This window comes from Calliopsis andreniformis, chromosome 9 (assembly GCF_051401765.1).
Source record: "Calliopsis andreniformis isolate RMS-2024a chromosome 9, iyCalAndr_principal, whole genome shotgun sequence".
NCBI classification, from domain to species: Eukaryota; Metazoa; Arthropoda; class Insecta; order Hymenoptera; family Andrenidae; genus Calliopsis; species Calliopsis andreniformis.
The window spans coordinates 16554074-16562261 of record NC_135070.1 but is presented as its reverse complement, the minus strand read 5'-3'; the positions used below and the strand labels follow the sequence as shown (position 1 = coordinate 16562261).

At 43.6% G+C, this 8188-nt stretch overlaps 1 long non-coding RNA gene across 1 annotated transcript; it reads left to right on the top strand.

Annotated features, from left to right (window-relative positions):
• The first annotated feature begins 5899 nt into the window (after window positions 1-5899).
• On the top strand, window positions 5900-7056 carry LOC143183874 (uncharacterized). Its single transcript, XR_013002678.1, has 2 exons — window positions 5900-5909; window positions 6690-7056. It is a non-coding gene; the product is annotated as an uncharacterized LOC143183874 (long non-coding RNA).
• The last annotated feature ends 1132 nt before the right edge of the window (window positions 7057-8188 follow it).

Below are 8188 nucleotides of genomic sequence, written 5' to 3'. Positions count from 1 at the left end.
ATATGCATTCAAGTCAGGGGAACATTAATTCTGATCCGTGTTACGTGCCAGAGGCGTCGACTTCCGCAATTCGCGGAGTTTCTACGTTTCGAAGTGCAGAAACGGGTTCCTATCGGAGAAGGCCGACAACTCGTGAAGGTGATTCCACGAAGAAGGAAGCGAGTAGGCTGACAAGAGGCTACTGACACGCTTCGATGCTTCCTGTGCCGCGACAGGCTTCCGCTTTTGATTTCAGTATCGGAGGACAGGTGGCCCAGGAGGCTCCCGCTCGGCCACCGGCTATTTCCGCTTCTCCCTGGGACTTTCCCTAACAGATTTGCATTCGATGCGTGCTGCACTTGTCGCGCATCGCGACGCAGCCGGATATTTAATAATTAAGCACCAGAAACGGGGACGGATTTTACACCGCTGAAGGTTGTTACGAACGAGTCACGTAAAGTCATTAACTATCTAACGTATGAACTCTTCCTTTGAATTCTTCGCATTTAAAAATCCTACTTTATGCAGTGTTTATTTTAACCCAGTGAAAGGCAGAAGGTTCAGAATATTGCAGTGAATGGTTTGCAATTTATTTTATAATTAGTTCAAGTGAGAGTACTGTCATATATAAAATACTGCTGCTGTAACATTATTCAGTTTTCCAATAATTTTTCCAGAAACCTGTTGAATAATTAGATAAATGAAATTTACTGGACATTCATGGAATACAAATTTCATTTTCTGATTTCTGAAAGTACTCGCAGATCAGCCACCGCATATGCTGCTAATTTCTCTGGCTACACCTTCAAATGTCGTTCGATACAGTATCGGAAGATTCCTTCAGAACTCCCCAGCTCGATTAAAGCCGACATTTGTCAAGCTCGGAACGTCGATCGATCGACATAATCGCGATCGAGGCAGGCGACCAATCGTCAGGAGTAATTGCATTTAGGTAGCTCGCGGGTCTCGGTCGAGGGAATATTAATGACACCATCGATGGGGACTAATTATCGGGCGTATATAGGGCCGCTAATACGCAAATTAAAAGACGGCGCGACGGGATAGCGGCGAAGGTTTTCGAGGAAGAGTAACGATTAAGCGACCAGCCTCGTCCCAGGGGGATTGAGCAATCAAGGAACCGATTATTCCCTTCACGCCGCGAATAATTACTGCACTTTGATCCTATCCACCGTAAGTCATCGATAACTCGCGTCGCGGCCGGGCAATAAACCTAATGACCGATACAAAATTATCGGCAGATCGTGTGAACGTACCAATCGAACGCACCGCCACAGCTGATTAACGATAATGATAATAATTCACCAGATTAACGCTCGCCAGTTTCGTTTTGCCACGCTAACAAGCATTTTGCGAGCTTCCTCTCGGCCCTTTTAATAAGCGCGAGCTGGGACCGCAGTTCACCCTGCAAGGCGTTTCTTCGTGAAATCATCGTTGCAAATTATAATTGGAAGGGTGGCAGCTGCGGACGCATGTTGCAGGCATCTATTGTAAAACGATTCAGTCTTTTCAATGGTCGCCTTTCAGTGGTCCAGAAGCCTCCATTTTATTAATTTAGCAGAGGTAAAATCGGCTAAGAAAAAGCTGTAGTTAATTTGCTCAAACTTAGGGGATTCCCCATTCCAACCGATAACGATTGAAGTGCTTAATCTGCACGTGTAACGTGGTATCATTCTCCTGATCCTAGGCGTACATAAGTTGTACCCATATAATCAATCTAGCAATCACGTTTCATTAATGTCGAAGCAGCCTTCATTCAATATCCACTAACACGAAAGCCATCCACCTAGCAATTAACCAAACTAACGCTTTCGGATTTGAGTTATAGCAGTAATGCATGATTCAACAAGCATCGCTAAAAGCAAATACATTTTTTATCGTCAGGAATGGTAGGGCGTAATAAGTTGTCCTTCCTACAGCGCTACTTCGCCAAAGAAGGACAGAAGGATACTTCACGTATAGCTTCCTCTGCACGATATGAAATAATAATCTTCGGCGCATTATCGGAACCGGTATTGAAATAAATGACCAGCGAATGGCATACGAGTACCCGGGTGTATTTCATATTTCCATACAATTATCATTAACGGATCGAATTAACGAGCAGCGCCCTTCGAGAGTAGCCGGAGCTAAACGTCTCCTGTCCTTCGCTATAAGTTGTTAGGTGCTACCATCGCTTCGTAGCCAGGCTTATTTAAGGCCCGACGAAAGAATGTAATTCCTGTGGAAGCGATAATAAATAACGGATAAAGCGTTTCGTGAGAAACCCGTTTGCCCATGCGCGGTTGTCGTGCGCTCGGCCGATTACTCGACACCAGGGGAGCCTTTTTGCGAGATTATTCGAGGGTAGCTCGAGCTGCCGGCACTCTGCTCTCAACAGAAATAGATGCCGCGCGTAACTTCTGTGTAACGTGTGGGATGTGACCAATTTCACTTCGAATTATAGTTATTTCTGGACTTGAGATAGTTGTAAGTAGTAAGTGGCCTACTTTAGATAACACTCCTGAATTATTGAAGCAAAAGTATGGTACTCTATATAGATAAGTAATCTAGAGAGGATCATAGATGCTTACGACAAGTTTCAATCGAGAATTATTTGATTATATGATACGAAATGATGGAAGACTTATTTTCTCTTTATTACTCTAGGTGTTATTTCTATTACCAAAATTTCTATTAAGAAATATTATTTCTATAACACAAAATTCTTCTTTTTAGGCAGGAATAGGAAATACGTACTATAAATCGTGCCTGCTTGAGGGTACTAACAAAGATTTGGGATGGAAGGATTCGCAGTCTCGAGCTACCCCCATGCGTCGATTTTAAACAGTGATTTCACAAGAAGGCAGATAAAAGGAGAAGAGGCAGGAAAAAGGAAAGACTGCCTAACTCAGGTTCTACCTTGCTGTCCCTCGTATAAATATCCCTACCAACATTCTTTCGAGTGGACAGCCTCGAGAAGCCTATAACTACCCCAGGATTTTAATTACACCGAGGTGGTTATCAGGCGAAATCATACTTTCGGCCTTATTTATGAATACCCTAAACGACACGGTCGCGTTCGGTAATTTATGCCCACCCATGCCACTAATTAATATTTGTCGCCATTTACGTCCAGGCATCTTGGTACTCGGTGTATCTACCACGCATCTTCAGCCTCGCTGGAAGGTGACAGGGCGTTTTCTTGATGGCGCACGGCCGAGTAATAATTAAGTCATTAAACCTGAATGGTTGAACTGGTGTTTTCTGTCTGTCCACCTTGTTAGTCGACGAGACTCGCGAAAGTGTCCCCTTAAAGTGACTTCGTTTTTGTCAAACACTGCGCTAGTGAGTCTCAAATGTTCGTCTGCTTCAGGATTTTAATAGCTCAAGCTGCATGGTGTATAAAAGTGAAATGGGTAGTTTATACCAATTAATTTAAATAGCTTTGCTATACCTGCAGAAAGTAATAGAATCTCAACATCAGTCCTCAGGTACCCCAATCACTCCTGATATTAAAATCCTCTTCCTTGAATCGAAAAGACGACCTATCAGACAGCTTTTATATCTTGACAAACTCATAAAATATACGTCAATAGTCCAGTACCCACTTCATCGATAACATCGTTCATTTTTTCCGATACCAAAACTGTTATAGAAAAAGAAACCTACATCAATTAACTCGAATAGGACCCTCGAGACCACGTACTCGGAAAACGGAGTAGTCGTAATCTCCCTTGACGCTGGACTATCGCGTCCCATTTGCAATCTCCTAAATGAATCTCTAAACATCATTCCGCGCAGGAAATCGAGGATCTCACGGGTCGAGGTAACGTTAAGATGGTCGGCTCACACGAAACACGTTTCCCAACGCGAAGAAAATCCCTGGGTGGAAAGCACCGCGGGCGTCTTGCCAGCTTGACGCGCGCCGCTGAAACGACTTTCTGGACATTAGGAATGGAATTCGCATTCAAAGTACCGTAAATGCGGCGCGCAGGGCATAAGTATCTTTTACGCGAGGGACAGGGAAGCTGAAAAATTCGCATACTCGGATCTAGTGTCGGCTCTAATGCGGCCGATTGCCGCTACCGCCAGGATACTCATGTTTCACCGTAGAAACGCGTGGGCCGGCTGTTCCTGCAGCGTTAAGATTCAATTTTATAGACCAGTGCGATAATCCGTTAGAAAGATTTGATTACAGTTACGTTTTCCAGATCCTACTTTCTGTTAAGAGCCCCGTGGCCTTATTATTTTAGACAGCTTGTTGTTACACTTTTCTGCTCCTAGGCACACCACGGAGGTCCTTAGATGCAATACTCATTTTTTAATGAACCTTAACTAATTTGCAGACCACGGTAACCCAATTATGCTAATACCCTCTCTTGGGAGCATATGGCCAATGTTCAAAACTTTGAAAATTGGGAATTCTAAAAGTTTGAATATTCAAAAATTTGAAAGTTTGAAAGTTTGAAAATTTGAAAATTTGAAATTACAAATTTCTAAAATACTTAAGTTAATACATTTCCTACTTAAAATTAGTGATCCAAGTTCCTTGTGGTTATTCCACAGAAGTTGTTTCTAAGTCTGCTCCCTTCCTCTTCCTCTGACAAGCGTCAGCGACAGAGAAGCAGTCTTTCCCCGCGGGATTTTTAATTAATTGTCGTCAGAGTGGGCCATGAGTTACGAGCAAGCAGCGCGCTGTCCTGTCGGCCGTTCGGCAGAAAAGCGGCGGGTAAAAAGGGAAAGAAAGAAGAATTACCGCGCGGCGTACGAAAATGATTAATTACACGGTAGGGAGAGAGAGACACGGAGGTGAGACCTTGCTTGCTCGACGCGACGCGGCGGCAGCACACGGCAGCGCGATACTTATCGGCATGATTTACATCGCAGTTAAAACCGTTGACACGCCGCGACTTTCCCGTCCCTCCGCCGCGGAATTACCGTGCTTATCCGCGCAATTAGACGCTGATCCGACGTTGACGAGCCTCTCGGGCTTCATTGCTGCCCGACGGAGATGATCACAGCTCAATCAAGGACACTCGGGATTTTTGTTACTCCCCCGAGTTTCCGCTGACGGATCGATGGAACATGCAGCCTCGAGATCATAGTAAATACGACGCCGGGATTTTTGACGCATTGGGGGAGTGGGCTGTTGATTTACGAGGATCAAGTATCGATTTCTTGGATGAGTAGGATTCCAGATATAGCTGGAACTCGATGATGATTAAGTTGTATGAATCAGCAATAGGTTTAGCTCAGTTGTAGAGAAAAATTAGAGGGTAACATGCTAAGATTCTAAAGTTAGCCGAATTTAGAATGGCTAGCCAATTTAGCCAATTCTACTTTTGTTCATCAAGTTCCATATTTTACTATCCCCAACGCATTCGAGCTTACCAGTCCATTTTAAAGAGACGATCTCAAAGGTATTTCTAATGGATTTACAGCCTCTGAATCTGAAAGTCGTTAATGTTTTCTCTGACCTAGCTAGACTCTACTAATTGCGAGCCACAAAGAAATGCTGTGCCCCGGGATGGTCTCACGAAATTGTCGGTAACGCTGTAAGAGATCCTGGCCTGAGGGTGCAGCCGACGCCTCGGGGCGGGCAATTAAACGTGATTATCCTTCATTAAGGACGAATTCGAAGGCCGAGATAGAGGGAACGCGGTTGCGTAATTGTGGGAATGAATCGCCGGCTCTCTCGTGTCTTTCTTCATTTCGTTCGCGTCCTCCTTCTCTCGCGATGGTAGCTCACGATCCTCGCGTGCACCCACGCTGAAAATCGTCTTGGAAAGCCCTACGGCTGAAGGGTTCGTGAACGTCGAGAATGATTGTTCTGCTGGTGAAAAAATAAGTACTCAAAAGGAGCATCAACTTACTCCTGGACCCTTTAGCCATTGAGAAGGATTTTGCGAAACGAAACGTTGGAAGCTAAGGTACTGTGAATATAGTAGAAATATCAGCAACTACTCTGACTCAATTTTCAATGACCACCATAAAACGATACCTATATCGATTTTATTCTACTCTAATCCAAAAAGAAATAATTTCAAGTCTTGAGACTCGTCTTATTTTTGATGTAGAAAGTCAAAAGTAATTAAGAATCCTCAGTAGAAAAATTCAACTGTATTATTCGATCGACTGAATAAAACTCGAGGAATACATGCTACCAATGCTGGTTCCCTCCTTCACCGAAGTGTCTTGCACTTTTATCTGCCGTTATCCGGTGTATCATTATCACGACAGGTTGTTTGTCTTGCGAGGCGAAGGGGAAGTGTTCCTACCAAATGTATGCCACGAGTCAACATTTCGTGTGCGTGGTTGTTTGACTGTTTGACTTTCCCAGAGCAGAGAGGAGCGGTCCTGAACGTATATGTCTACCTGCGCTCAGGTTCTAAGTTTCCTCAAATGTTGTCTCAGCCGGGTTAGATACCACACGTCGCGCGCGGTTCAACCCTAGATAACAGCGTTCTTCTTCGAGATTAAGTTTCTTGTCCATCACGGTGTTCGGCCGCGTTGATGGAGCTATTTAAGAAATTCCTTCCAGCTCTGTGGTCAAGGGAATGACTACCTTTTTCTTCTACATATTTATCCATAAGCTTCTGCCTTCCACTCCTTATCTATACCTTCGCAAAGTATGCTCTCTATCTAAAATTTATCACCAATCATAGTCTAACAGTGTCTAAAATAAAATAACAAGAATTTTGTTTTAACAGACTGTTACAGGTAATAAAATGCTTCTACGTGTCCACTGGAATCCTTCGAAGCCTTAATGAATCCGAGAAGAAAATTCCTTCAGCTAATTACACAGAGTTTCCACTCCTTGGTACTAATGCAACTTGATATTTCACAATCACGACTCGCGTCAGAGTCCGCAAAAAAGACGTCAGCCAGGTTGACGGCGTTTATCGCACAAATGCGTGTATTTCTCCACGAAAATATCGCGACGAACCCTGCATGCTTTTGTGCACGCATTCGCATGACGTGTATTCCATGACGTTCTCATCTCACCTTCGGCCTAATCGCGCGATGGTGCTCGGCGAACATGCTACCCATGTTTATCGACGAGAACGCGGTGCTGTGTCGTGTTTCCTCGTAAAAATTCGCATAACGTTAACATGACCGCATATATATCAGGCACGTGCTGGAAAAAAGGAACGCGACAAAGTGACAACTATTGTACATTCAAATGTGAAGCGCATGGCGGTGGACTTCAAGCCTAGCTTTTCGTTTTTGTGAGGTGAAAACTATTATCGGAGCAAGTGAAGCCGAGTATCTAAGAGAAATCGAAGTCTTTTATTTTTTTCTGTTTTTTGTATTAATTTTGTTAATTTATAAAACAGCTAATTCCTGAACAGTATTTTTTATTTAAAAAAACTGAGCGACCCATTTTCATATACCCCAAAGATTCGTGTTCCAGTGAAAGCAGAATGAAAGGGCTCATTTCTATCTTGCAGGTACCAGGAAACAGGCCTGCATTTAATAAGGTACAGTCGCCTGACCCTATTTTAACAGATAGGCGGGTATTTGATCACGTCCATGGCGTGCACGGCGTATTTGTTTTACGTGCTGTTCGTGTGCCTGTCGCGAGACGGCTTAACGAATCGTGGAAAGGCCTGACGCTGCCGCGTGTGCACTCGAACACGTTTTCCAAGAGAGCCGAGGTTCTGTCGCACGTTCCTTTTTTTCCCAGCGTTTACTTAGAAGCAGATGCATTAGAAAACTCGTATAACGAGCCTTGCCGCGCCGCGGCTTGATGAGAGGACGGCTAATGCTGCCGACTGCTTATGCCGAGAGAGGAAAAAAGTGATGGAAATGTTGAGAATGAACAGGCTGCACTATTACCTATCTCTTGATCTTTGAATGAAAGAACGGTCCAAGTGCGTTTTTGTTGCATGTATACCTAATGAATTTTTGAACAGAGAGAGGCAGTGAAATCTATTATTCCAGAGATATGGGTTAATGAAATACTGGACATGTCTATAATCACATAATTTTTCTATCATAATTTTCGATTTCTAGATACACATTTGGCCATATTTTGCAAACGGAGTATCATAGACAAATTTAATATAGACGATGATATATATGACACACCCCCGTTAGTACAGAATAAAAAACATCTCCCCAGCTATATGCAATCGAAGTTTGAATAAATTTCCACTTGCAATGCTCCAAAAAGATACCACACCGTAGTAAAGCCAGCAAACACGAA